This window comes from Bombina bombina, chromosome 6 (assembly GCF_027579735.1).
Source record: "Bombina bombina isolate aBomBom1 chromosome 6, aBomBom1.pri, whole genome shotgun sequence".
In the NCBI taxonomy this organism is placed as follows: Eukaryota; Metazoa; Chordata; class Amphibia; order Anura; family Bombinatoridae; genus Bombina; species Bombina bombina.
Window position 1 is genome coordinate 1,102,505,368 of NC_069504.1, and position 14,596 is coordinate 1,102,519,963.

Genomic DNA, 14,596 nt, shown 5'->3' on the forward strand with positions numbered 1-14,596 from the left:
TATCTTTTAATATTATACTTAAAATATTTGCTGATCGTGTTTACTGTGCAATATACTGTGTAGTGTACGATCCAGCCTGTGTACCCCCTGAGTCTAGACAACCATTAGATTTCGTGGCCCCTCTATGCTGTAAATATTGCTAATTTTGGCTTCACATAGGTTTTTTCTTATGTACGGCAGCGCGCGTATGCCCACTGAAGGCAACAGCTGATTATGCAATGTCGGTCCCAGCGCACGTGCGCAGTGAGTGCAGCACACATCGAACAGCTGATGGCGCGTCACTTCCTGCATTCTTATGGAATTTTAGAATACCGGCTCCTAAGCATTACGTCCCTGCTTTTCAACTAAAGATACCAAGAGAACGTAGAAAAAATGATAATAGAAGTAGATTAGAAAGTTATTTTAAAGGGACATTCATTATACACTCATTTTTTATTTGCATAAATGCTTTGTAGATGATCTATTTATATAGCCCATAAAGTTTTTTTTTTTACAAAAAAATGTATAGTTTTGCTTATCTTTAAATAACATTGCTCTGATTTTCAGACTCCTAACCAAGCCCCAAAGTTTTATGGGAATACCGTCAGCTACCTTCTCCAGCTTGCTCCTGTTTGTGTAAAGGGTATTTTCATATGCAAAAGAAGGGGGAGGGGGAGTGTCTTATTTCACACTTGCAGTGGGCTTTCCAGCTGCCTTTTCAACAGAGCTAAACTGAGAGCTTCTAAGTAAGTTTTTAAACAGTTTTATACTGGATTTTTATATCAGTATCTGTGCATATTATTCTTTATAGTAGTTTCTATTACATGCAGTTATATGAAAATGAGTGTATACTGTCCCTTTAAATCACATGCTGTATCTAAATTATGAAAGAAACAATCTGGTTTTTATATTAAGGATAGTATTAAAACTATGTTTCCTTCCTGTAGGAAAGTGATAAACTGGGAATTACTTCTTTTAGTTCTTTTTAATATTTTATAAAAATCTTAGTCCTGGTGTACAGAATCAGTTTCCTAAGGTCCGGTGAATTCACATTTGTCATTGCAAGTGTTGTATATGCATTATGAGGCTGCAGTTCCTACTTAATCTTTGACAATTAACCTAGCCATCATCTCTGTCTGTCTCACTAATTGTCTAATCTATCTGTTTATCTAACTGTTTATCTATCTGTCTGTATGTATGTCTGTCTGTCTATAATCTATCTATCTGTCTGTCTATCTATCTATCAACTGTCTATCATCTAAATCATACCTCCCAACATTTCAAAATTCAAAAGAGGGACATCTTAATCTTTGACAATTAACCTAGCCATCATCTCTGTCTGTCTGACTAATTGTCTAATCTATCTATCTGTTTATCTATCTGTCTATATGTCGGTCTATCTATCATCTATCTGTCTGTCTATCTATCATATATCTATCTATCTATCTATCTATATATATATATATATATATATATATATCATCTATCTATTTATCTATAAATCTATCATCTATCTATCTATTTGTCTCTCTATCATCTATCTATCTGTATCTATCATCTATCTATCTATCTGTCAAAACCTAGACTTTTGTATAGAATATTGGTCTAATTAGACAGGTGATTCTGATATCAAAAAGGAAACAGCAGAGTCACCTATGTGTATATGTTTGATTTTGCAATCTGATTGTATAAGTTTGAAAGAAGCGCTACGGAATTTGGTGGCGCTATACAAATAAATGATAATGATAAAGAAAGTGTAGTTGCAGCTACTTAAATGGACAGTAAATAGTTTTTGAGGGACCAGCTCCTACCGAACTTGTACTATACTTCACATTGTAAATGTATATGAATCTGTAATTCGCTGATGGCTGTCACATGATACAGAGGGCATGGAAACGGAAATGCATTTTTAATTTATTTCTTAAATTCTATTGTTTATTTGATATCCAGAGTGTTATTGCTTCATCTTTTTAATATGTATTTGTTTATTATGCAATTCTGCTGTATGTAATGGTCCTTTAAGTAGTTGCCATTTGTGCATTGACCATGTGATAACTAGTGGTTCATGTGACCCCTTATTAGAAAGAGGAGACTCCCCACTCCAAGCTAATATTTGTGTTAATGTGTGCATTTATTTATTTTTATGTGTGCAGTCAAGACCCAGGCTTTTTCCCTCTATATGTTGGTTGAGGATGGGCTAAAGAATCCACCACATGATAACCAGCCCTTTCACTACTCATTCCTCTCAGTAGGTGTGAGGGGGCAAGTTAAACATTTCTATATACACTCCATGCCAATGGTCAGACTACATAGATATGTTTAAGCTAAGGGGACATTTGTTTGCTAACTTCCCTGGTTATGGCCAGCCAGGAAGTCCAGCGGTAGATCTCAGATGTGCCAGCTGCCCTGAATATGCAAGTTAGTGCCTTTTTCATTTGCCCAGTACCCTACAAGGAGCAAAGGGAGAGGAGGAGAGCGAAGTAAGTAGATTTAAAAAAGTAAAATAAAAGAATTGTATATATTCTGCACATGCCCATAGACTGGCTGATGTTGTTCCTTGGCACTTAGGCCCTGGTGTCACTGCATCTGCTGCACCAATTCTAGTTCCGCCTCTGAAAGTAATAATTGGTTGCACAGGATGAACTCTCCCCCCCCCCCCCCCCCCCCTCACTCTCGGTACTTAGTAAACGTGCACAGATAACAAATTTGTTTCTGACAAATCATTTGTCACAAAAAAGTCATTTTAGTTTTGGCTGATTAAGGGGTTCAAAATCAAAGAATGTGGAGAAGGTTGTCTTTTCTCCAACATAGGTGTGTCCGGTCCACGGCGTCATCCTTACTTGTGGGATATTCTCTTCCCCAACAGGAAATGGCAAAGAGCCCAGCAAAGCTGGTCACATGATCCCTCCTAGGCTCCGCCTACCCCAGTCATTCTCTTTGCCGTTGTACAGGCAACATCTCCACGGAGATGGCTTAGAGTTTTTTAGTGTTTAACTGTAGTTTTTATTATTCAATCAAGAGTTTGTTATTTTGAAATAGTGCTGGTATGTACTATTTACTCAGAAACAGAAAAGAGATGAAGATTTCTGTTTGTATGAGGAAAATGATTTTAGCAACCGTCACTAAAATCCATGGCTGTTCCACACAGGACTGTTGAGAGCAATTAACTTCAGTTGGGGGAACAGTGAGCAGTCTCTTGCTGCTTGAGGTATGACACATTCTAACAAGACGATGTAATGCTGGAAGCTGTCATTTTCCCTCTGGGATCCGGTAAGCCATGTTTATTACGATTGTAAATAAGGGCTTCAAAAAGGGCTTATTAAGACTGTAGACTTTTTTTGGGCTAAATCGATTGATTATTAACACATATTTAGCCTTGAGGAATCATTTTATCTGGGTATTTTGATATAATAATATCGGCAGGCACTGTTTTAGACACCTTATTCTTTAGGGGCTTTCCCAAAGCATAGGCAGAGCCTCATTTTCGCGCCGGTGTTGCGCACTTGTTTTTGAGAGGCATGGCATGCAGTCGCATGTGAGAGGAGCTCTGATACTTAGAAAAGACTTTCTGAAGGCGTCATTTGGTATCGTATTCCCCTTGGGGCTTGGTTGGGTCTCAGCAAAGCAGATACCAGGGACTGTAAAGGGGTTAAAGTTCAAAACGGCTCCGGTTCCGTTATTTTAAGGGTTAAAGCTTCCAAATTTGGTGTGCAATACTTTTAAGGCTTTAAGACACTGTGGTGAAAATTTGGTAAATTTTGAACAATTCCTTCATGTTTTTTCGCATTTGCAGTAATAAAGTGTGTTCAGTTTTGTCAGTATATTTATGAAAATCTTAGTAGTGCTATCCAAATAATATATATAAGTTTATGGCAGGGTTATAAACACAATACAAAGAAATAGAAACCCTTATCAACCATGCACCTACTAGACCATACAATTAATATAAATATCTGAATTCTTTTATTTAGTTAATATCCATAAACATATTGAACTATATTTGCAGTAAAAGGAAACTAAATAAAAGTTTATATGCGTTAAAACCAACTCTTAAGATATGCTATCCTTCTTACAAAACCCAGAAAAATATACCTTCACAATTCAGCCTTTTATTTATTTAACACAATGGGACTAAAAACCTTTAACATCCAAGCAATACAATTCTAAACAGTGTTTATAAAACAATAGGATAATATATATTCTGCTATTTAACTGCAATTTATCCTAATACAAAATTAACTGACAATATCAGAACTTGCATAGATGAGTTACTTGGTCAATCAGACGCAGATTTAAACAATATATATATAGGCTGTGAAATGCTAATTAAAACACACTGTTTCTTTAAATCTATTAAATACAAATTAACTATGCATATAACTTATCTTACAAAACCTTGAATACGTTACCAAAGTAAAAAGCAGTCGATATCCGATGTTCCTTGGTAGGAATTATTTTACCTCAGATCACCAATAAGTGTATATCGCAATCAATGAGAAGGGTAGATTCGCTTTGCTCAAGTAAAGTGGTATCTCACACCAGCGGGAACCAGTTACAAGTTTTAGCTTCAGCAGAAAATCTCTTTTTTTTCTCTCCATTGCATTCACTTTTTATTTGGTTTTCCCATCACTGGTAAATTGTGGGTGGCCCTGCGGGAGCTGACCTTCCCATTGGTTATCTGGGAAGTCTAAATCGGATTGGCCCTTGGAAATTTCATTTTTAACAGCCAGAGAGAACCTTCTGGCTGTAGTTCTCGCAACATAACACCAGGTGGCAGCACAAACAGACACAGCAACATTTGAAACAGCTTAAGTCAGTATTTCTATGAAATGGTTATTAATTTTTATCATAATTTACTGCGACAACTATTCATAATATTTGTTTTGGATAAGTTATATCTTAATGAATTTTCTGATCATTTTGATATGAAACATCACATATCTAACATTATATTAAAATAACTTATATTTCATAGTTATATCACATCAAATATATATCTCATAGTCATATCACATCAAAGTAACTTCCATATTTTCATCTCACTATATTTTAAAAGATGTATGTGAAACTTTATAAACATTTATTTGTATGTTTATATGATATGACTTAATTCATTTCATGCGGCATTCCGTCTCTTTCTAAGATTGATGCTCATGACCAATGGTTGTCTGCAATAAAAATAGAAATAATTATTAGAGATGATCCAATCATTAGTATGTGTATGGTCCATAAGTATTTATTTATATTCTTAAAAAACACAGAGGCTAAGTAAGATCTTTTGTGTTTTCAAAACATATATATCATTTCTATGTATATCTGAATTTATCTGTCTGAAAAATATAAGCAAAAACAGAGGTTATTACACATTTTTGACTGACTAAAACAGTTACCTCCCAAGCTTAGCAAATACCCATGTAATAATAATATAGAATTTAGACAATTTCCCAAATTTCTATATTTAATACATTCTGGGGCATGTATTTAAACAGAGAGAGAAAAAAAAATGTTTATTTGCTGTCTGCTTACGTGAACTTCCAGAGTCACACCTTAGCATTTGTCTGTGTTTTCCAAGGCCTTTATTGCTCCACATGGGGTCAATCCATGAGGAGTTGTAAGAGTCTTTAAAACAGCATATTTCCTGTTTAGCCAGCAGTGCAGATGTGTATTTAAAAATTAACACCATGTGCATAAAAGCTGTCTCTCCATGATTTTGATCAGTTCCAAAAGGGTAATTCAGACATTTCGTCTCCATATATTTGCCTGTATCCTGAAACTATGTTATATTTTAGTTCCTTGCTAAATTATACAATTGCATAATTTAACATATTGAGTGTGTGATATCTCCCAGAGATAATCCTTTGTTCTCCTTTCAGCCAAGAATGTCTCCTGTGCAATTGGAGTGGGGGAGATCTAATCCTTTGTCCTACAGACCATGTTCATATCCACAGATCTATTAAATAAAGACAAATATACCTCTATATATTATTTAATAATATTTCAAATACCTTGACATAAATCCCCCTTTCCAATTCAAAAATATGTAGGACACATGTATTTGAATTGGATCAAAGTTAGTGGTATTTGGTGAGGATGTTGACCGTACACATCATGGACAGTCTTCTATGTAGATAGTCTGTCAATTTTGAACCTTCATGTTTATCAGTTAGGCATCTTTAAACTATAGTATGTCTTTAGTTCATTTGGGGATATGACACTTCATTCTCCCTCTATGACTTGTAGTTGGGATCTGGGATGACACGCTCGCAATTGATTGATATGGGCCCATTTATCTATGAAACTTTCATTTTTGGGGATCCGTATTTTATAGGCCACTGGAGATATTTTGTCAGTAATGACGAAAGGACCTTTCCATGAGGGACGAAATTTCTTCTCCCTAACCTGATCTCTTCCAAAGTTATAAAGATAAACTTTATCATTTATTTCATATTCCTTTTTGGATGTTTTGAGATCATAATAGGTTTTAGTGGCAGTTGCGGCTCTTTCTAAATTCCTTTGAGCAAATGCAAAGGCATATTGCAGGTGTTTTCTTAAGTTCTCCACATATTGATGTGTATTAGCAGCGTTTATCAAGTTTTGGTCTGATGTACGGTACAGCAGATGCTGAGGTAGAACCATTCTTCTACCAGTCATCAGTTCAAAAGGTGACATCTTGGTAGCACTACTTGGAGTTGCTCTTAATGCCATTAAGACTAGAGGTAGTTTTACATCCCAGTCTTTACCTGTTTCACTCACAAACTTTTTGAGGATTTTAACAATGGACTGGTTGTAACGCTCTACACCACCACTTGAGGCAGCTCTATAAGCAATATGGAGCTTTCTTTTAACCCCTAGTATTTTCCACATTTTTGTCATCACTTCGCTAGTGAAGTGGGTCCCCCGATCTGACTCGATTCTTTGGGGCAAACCAAATCTGGAAAATACATGGTTGATGAGCAATGCTGCACATGTTTCAGCACTATTGTTAGGTGCACTAATGCACTCTACCCATTTAGTGAACAGGCATGTCACTGTTAACATGTATTTGTTACCTCTTGATGACCTTGTTACTGGACCAATAAAATCAATTTGTATATCTGACCATGGCATTACCATCCCCCTTTTCTGCAATGGCGCTCTATGCATTGGTGCAGTGGGTTGGAACTGTGGGCAGATTAAACACCCTTGACAGTAGGTTTGAACGTCTTTCAACATGTGTGGCCAAAAAGCATAATCACGCAATATTTCATACGTGAGTTTGGCACCGCGATGTCCAGATGTGGGAGCATCATGGGCATGTTGGAGCATTAGACCTCTGAACTTGGTGGGTACTACCCACTGCTGGATGCCAGTTTTGGAGGTTCTAATTAACAAACCATCCTGTAATTTGAATTGTGATTTAGATTTTATTAAGATTCTCAGATCTTCTTTGCCAATACAATCATCTTTTGAGATGGGGTTGCTTTCAGGATCTTCTATGTGTTTATAGAAGATGCCTACAATGGGGTCTTCTTTTTGACTAGTGATCAGGTCCTCACTAGGAGAATCCTGACTCCATTGTACCAAGTTAGGCTCACTCTGTTGTTTTGCCTGGTTTCTGGTAATGGCTTCTACCTGAATTGCACCCATTAAATGGTCAATATTAAGGAGTTCTCCAGTTATGGCTCCTTGTTTGGCTAATGAATCCGCAAGGTCATTGCCTTCCTTATCAGGACCTAGAACTCTGGAATGACCCTTGGTCTTTTTCCAGTGTATTGTTAAATCATTGGATACTACCAGATTATCAATCTCGCAGAACAACTTGCCATGCTTGACTGGTTTGTTATTGCTTTTCTGCATGCCATTTCTTTTCCAAGTTGGCAGGTATTCAACAAAACTGTCACGCACATAATTTGAGTCAGTTATGATCACAAATTCATGACTACCATGTTCAATAGCCATTTCAATGGTTTTGAAAACAGCAGTTAGTTCTGCAACTTGACTGGATCTTGGTCCAATGTTGAAACCTATAGATATATTTGGGAATCCATTTGCCCCAGTTATACCAATGCCAGCGACTAATCTGCGCTCATTATCAATAGTGGCATGGTAAGAACAACCATCAACATACACCCAAGGTAATGTTTGGCAATTTTCCTCATTGTACATTTTATATGGGGAAAGCAATTGTTCCTCCAGAAAATCATCTTCTGATAATTCTTCCCCAGGATCTCTAGCAGTACAGTCGTGGAGCTCAGCAAGCCCTTGTGCGACTGGATTCTTTTTATTCTGCTTGTAGCGAATTTCTAAGGGCCAGCCTTGCAAGGAAAGAGTCCACGCTGTTATGCGGCTATTAGACAAATTCCCATCTCTTATTCTCTCACTTTGCAAATATAGCAAAGGCTGGTGGGCCGTTTCCACAATAATTTTCTCGCCCTGTATATAGCTGCGGAAATTTTGTAGAGCCCATACAGTAGATAAGAGGGCTTTTTCGCAATCGTTAAACTTTATTTCTACTGGGGATAGATTTTTGCTCGCATAAGCAATGGCTTTGTTCAAATTATCATGCTTTTGGTATAACACAGCACTCATGCTTACATCTGTGTACCCTGTTTCTAAGTAGAAAGGTTTACCACCTTCAGGGTACGCTAAGCAAGGTGCTTGAGTGAGTTTTCTCTTCAGCTCTCTGATGGCTGTCTCTTGAGACTCACTCCAGTGCCATTTCACATCCTTCTTTAGAAGAAGTAGTAGTGGTTTAGCTAATTCCGCATAATTATCAATGAATTTGCGAGAATAATTCGTCATACCCAGGAATGATCTCAATTCCTTTAAGTTAGTTGGGTTTTTAGAATTCACTATAGCTTCCACCTTTTTCTTCTGGGGATTTAATCCATCAGAGGTAACTTCATGTCCCAAGAAGTTTACACGAGTGCGGCACCATTGAGCTTTTTGCAGGGATAATTTGACACCTGCCCTTTTAAGTTGGCTGAGGACGTGTTTAAGCTCTGCAATGTGTTTTTCAAAGTCTGTGCTTTTGATTAAAACATCATCAACATAAGATAAGGTCCCCCTTTCCAGTGCGTCAGGCATAGCCTTATGCATGAATACAGCAAATTCATGTCCAGAATTTATGTATCCAAATGGAAGTCTCTGGAATGCATACTGAACCTTTTGGAAGGAGAATGCTAGCTTATATTGGTCCTCTTCATGTACCTTTATGGTCCAATATCCCTGTGCACAATCAATGGCAGTGAATATTTTGGATCCCTGCATTTGTGCTAGACACTGGTCAATGTATGGTACAGGCCAGCCAGACATGTATACTCGTTTGTTTAGCTGTCTTAAGTCAGCACACAAACGCCATTGTCCATTGGGCTTAAGGACACCTAGAATAGGATTATTATAAGAGCTGTGCACCTGTCTGATAATACCTCTTTCTTCCAAATTCCTTATGATCTCTGCAAGAGAATCATATGAGGCTAAGGGAAGTCTGTATTGTTTGACAAATACAGGTGGCGCATTAGGATCTGTTTGTATTCTTGCAATGTGTAAGTCTGTGGTACCACAGTCATAAGAATCCTTAGCGAAAATATCCTTGTACTCCATCAGGAGTTCTCGCAGCTGTTGGCGTTCATCATCGCTAGAACAGCCATTAGCTAAGGATATTTGCTCTTCGACTATTTGCTGAAATCCTGGAAAGATTTCAGGCTGTCCTATTTCATAGGCTTCTTCCAGTCTAGAGGTGAGATCCCCTTGATTATAATTTACATTGCTCCCATGACTCTGGGTATTGGGGTAATCTTGCTGTTTGATTGGCTGATCAAACACCAGAGAGGCTTCTTCAATTTTACAGATGCCTTCCTCTGAGCTGAAGGGATAAATAGACTGAATATTAAATAGACCCTCTGGCATAGATGCAAAGGATTGTTCTATTAATTGTTCTTCAGTTAGGTATCCTTCAGGTATTAGCCCAATTACATTATTCTGGAATCCAAAAGTGTAATAACTTGATTCCAGTGCATATCCTATGGTAGTTCCCTTGGATAATGTTATATCCTGTGGGGTCATGTTATGCACAATAATATTTATTGGAACAGTTCCAATATTCACCATAGGAGTGTAGGTTACTGAGACACCCAGATTTTGTATTCTATGGGAGAGGCAAATCAGTGTTTCAGAAGTTTTTAATTTCTGACCTCTCTTTACCTGTAAGGGTAAAAGAAATTTATCAGCCCCAGCAGGAATTATAACATCGCTAGATACCTGCATATTCACAGCATATGGCAATTGCTGGTTTGATTTCAGGGCTGCATTTTCATCCTGAAATACTTCAGGGTCCCCCTTTAACCTGCTCCAGAGGCAAGAATTAATCAAATCTATTTGTATGGCATATCTATGTAAGATATCATTGCCAATGTATATTTGATTATTGGGAGTATTTAAAACTAAAAACAGGTGCTTCACTGACTTATTACCAATAGAGATAGATAATAAGCACTTAGCTGTGATGTTATAGCTTTCAGACCTGTCATCCAGGCCGTTGACGCAGTGGTCTTGGGGAGAAAGATATTTAATCACTTTAGGTTCAGCTATTTGCGTTAATAAACCTTCGCTTATATAGCTAGCTTCCTGTTTTAAGTTTATTTTAGCATACTCGGTTTTACCAAGGTCATGCACTTGTATAGGGATAAATAGATCCTCTTTAACTCTCTCAATCCCTGTGAGGTATTGAGTGTGGCCTCCCCCCTTAGGGATTTTATAATCCCCCTTGTGGAGTGATATGGTTAATACATCGCTATCTAGGGAAATATTCGCTATTTTTCCGGGCGAAATTTTAAAAGTATTACCATCAGAGCCACTAAAAGGAGTTTGATCATCTATTTGTAGAATAGTGATTTCAGGTACAGAGTTATTCCTGAAATGAATCTCCACAGCATCTGGTTTCTCTTCCACCACGTGACAGCTATGTCGGGTGCGAGAAATACCAGATTTTTCATAATTGATAGGCCGTTTAACTTGTGACCAAATTACATTATTTATGCAATCAATTATGGTGCTTAATCGTTTCAGGAGATCACTACCAATAATTAAACGATCAGTTGGCAGATCCACTATAATGACAGGGTGTCTTATGACCCTGTTCCCCAATTTAAATTTTAACCAGGCAGTACCGTAAACTTTTAGGGAGTCACCCCCAACACCTATTAGAGAACCGTCAAATTCTCTTATTTTGGGTTTGTGGGGTGTTAGCTCATTTAGCTGTGTGTAGTACCTGTGGGATAAGATAGTTGCCTGTGACCCAGTGTCAATTAATCCCCTGATAGGGTTGGAGACTGAATCTTGCAGCTCAACTAGTACATAATATCTTCCTGCAGTTTCTATCATTTCACACATAAAATTTGCATTCTTGTACATCTGTGGGCTTCGCCACGTTTTACCTGGATCCGCTGTGTCATTCGATGCAGAGGAAATTTCATACCTACCTGTTTCCCCTATGACAAGGTCAGCTGGGTTCTTGTGTACTGCATCTGTGGAAATAATGTTAAGAGAACACTGCAGAGGAAAAGTTTGGTTAATTTTTCCCGGCTGATGTCGCTCATTGTCACAGCTAATTTGTCCGTTTCCGGTCTGTGGGGAGATAACATGATTAGTATCATTGATATTTATTACTACATTTTGTATATCTCTCCCCTCCCCTTCAGGTGATACTGCAGTATTTATGACTGTGCCTGTGGTCCACTGCTGACCACTGGCTGTACCCCTAAAAAAGTATTGTTCGGTTGCTGAGCCGTAGATTTTTGACTCATATTAGCGATTTGTTCGCTCAACCGATTTAATTGGGTAAACAGCATATCTACCTGATTGTACAAGTTACCTCTACCCCTGGGCCTATCTCTTGGTGCCCCATTGTACTGATTCCTGGACCATTGGGTTCCCTCAGAATCAGGGCCACTATTTCTATTCTGGCGTGGTTGCCCCTGGGGTTCAGCTTGTTCAGCATTAGTACTTTGGGGAGCATTATATACCTGGGGTGTCTGGTTACCCTGAGAATATCTTCGCCGTCTATTGTATCTACCCTTGCGCGGATACCAATTATTTGGTGAGTATTCTCTTTGTGAGTAATTATTCACCTGATTATGTCCCCCACTTTGGTTATAGTCTCCCTGCGCCTCAACCTGTGTAGGGGGAGGGGCAGAATTAAACCTCTGTGGAGATGGCCTGTTTTGACTGGCCACCTCTGCATAAGTCCTCTTGTTGGACTCCAAATTGAGGGGGCTAGGTGACACCCTAGTTTCTGCCACAATTTTGGGTTTTGACTCCTTTTTAACCCCCTGCTCACTGGACTGCTGAATAGAGTATAACTTCGTACTCTCTTTGATCAGCCATTCCAATGAGCAGTCCTCATCAAAATCTCTAGCTAAGTTGATTTTGATGGGTGTAGGCAATGCTTCAAAAAATAAATTTACAAATTCTGAGCCATCAAATCTGGGATTATCTTCAGCCATACTGTACGCATTTTTCAATACAGAAAGGAATTCGACTGGACTCTGATTCGCACGACACTTTAAACCATATACCGCTATTTTCGCGGCAGTTTTAGTGCGATATTGCCCGAATTCTTTTCTGCATTGTTGTTTTACCCCATTCCAGGAATGAATATTCATATCCTTTAGTGAAGCAAAGAATTTGTGATGCTTACTGTCAAATACCCAAGGCAGAAATTCAATTTTCAATTTCTCACTTGTAACATTCATTATAGCTAACGCATTTTCAAAAGCCTGTAAATGATCAATTACAGAGGTTGTTCCCTTATTGGAGAATATAGGTACTGCGCGTTGTACGAAAGTGATTATTTTATGGGAATCATAGACTTTATCAGACTTATTTTGGGATTCTCTGTTAGAGTTTCCCTCCCCCGCATCAGCTGCGCTACAGCTGTCCTCTGGATTTACATCCTGAGGGGATTGTCTATTTGGGAAATCTACTTCTGACCCGTTAGGGGTCATTTGTCTATGTTGTTCTATATATTTTCGTACCTCGTCCCTGACGCGTTCGCTAAAGGAGTTAGCATTATCTGTATTATTCTCATTGCTAATATAGGGGTTTTCATTATGGCGATATGACCTTTTTAAATCGCTTAATTCTCTCTGGCTTTGCGCAAGCTGTTTATTTAAATCTTGTATCTGCGCGATTAAGTCCATATTGTGCTTATCTAAGGTGGCTAGGTTTTGGGCAAATTCATCCATTTTATTTTTGGCTATTTTTAAACCCTCTTCGCGTCTGCGCGAGGAACGAATACTATTTTCTAGCTCCTGTATTTGCAATCGTTTGTCTGTGACACAAAACGACATTTCGTCAATTATGCATATTAAAAGGGGCCAAGATTTTAGTATTAGTTTTTCTCGCTTTTTGGGATCTTTGCATTGATTAATCATTAATAATTCCTGGAAGAATTCATTCTCTTCATTCCACATATTATTATTAACGGTAATATTTTTAGCCCTAGTTTCAAGCATATCCACAAAATCATTTAATTCACCAGCAATATTTAACTTCCCTTTAATGTAACTTAAGATATCTTTCTTAAGGACCTGACCTTTAGTAATAGGTATGGTTATGGGACCAATTTCATTGCTATGTATAGAATTAAATGAGTCACTTCTGGCTACAGACATTATTATATTGGTTTAGTACTTAGTTAAACTAAAACGCTAATACAATTTTTGCCAATAAAAAGAGAGAAGGAAAATTTTTATATTTCAAAAAAATATTATTAATTTTGAAATATGAAAAATTAATATTCCAAAATATGAGAAATTAATATTTTTGATTAACTTTGAAAATATGAAAAATCAATATTTTTGATTAATTTTGAAATATGAAAAATTAATATTTTTATTAATTTTTCAAAATTAATCTTTAATAATATTTCAAGATATTAATGTCAATCTCGAAATATGAAAATTAATATTTCAACCTTTCAAAAAAAAAAAAAATATATCTTCAAAATATTAATATCGAAATATGAATTATTATTTTTTTTTTCTCTTTTATAATAATTTCTATTTACTTACAAATATATTATATCAATTATGATGGATATTATTAAATCTCAGAAAAAGTGCCTCCAATTATTATGTCAGTATATTTATGAAAATCTTAGTAGTGCTATCCAAATAATATATATAAGTTTATGGCAGGGTTATAAACACAATACAAAGAAATAGAAACCCTTATCAACCATGCACCTACTAGACCATACAATTAATATAAATATCTGAATTCTTTTATTTAGTTAATATCCATAAACATATTGAACTATATTTGCAGTAAAAGGAAACTAAATAAAAGTTTATATGCGTTAAAACCAACTCTTAAGATATGCTATCCTTCTTACAAAACCCAGAAAAATATACCTTCACAATTCAGCCTTTTATTTATTTAACACAATGGGACTAAAAACCTTTAACATCCAAGCAATACAATTCTAAACAGTGTTTATAAAACAATAGGATAATATATATTCTGCTATTTAACTGCAATTTATCCTAATACAAAATTAACTGACAATATCAGAACTTGCATAGATGAGTTACTTGGTCAATCAGACGCAGATTTAAACAATATATATATAGGCTGT

At 36.8% G+C, this 14,596-nt stretch overlaps 1 protein-coding gene across 1 annotated transcript in view; it reads left to right on the forward strand.

Annotated features, from left to right (window-relative positions):
* RAB19 (RAB19, member RAS oncogene family) overlaps positions 1-14,596 on the forward strand; it is a 100,003-nt gene that overhangs the window by 56,217 nt on the left and 29,190 nt on the right. The window lies entirely within an intron of this gene.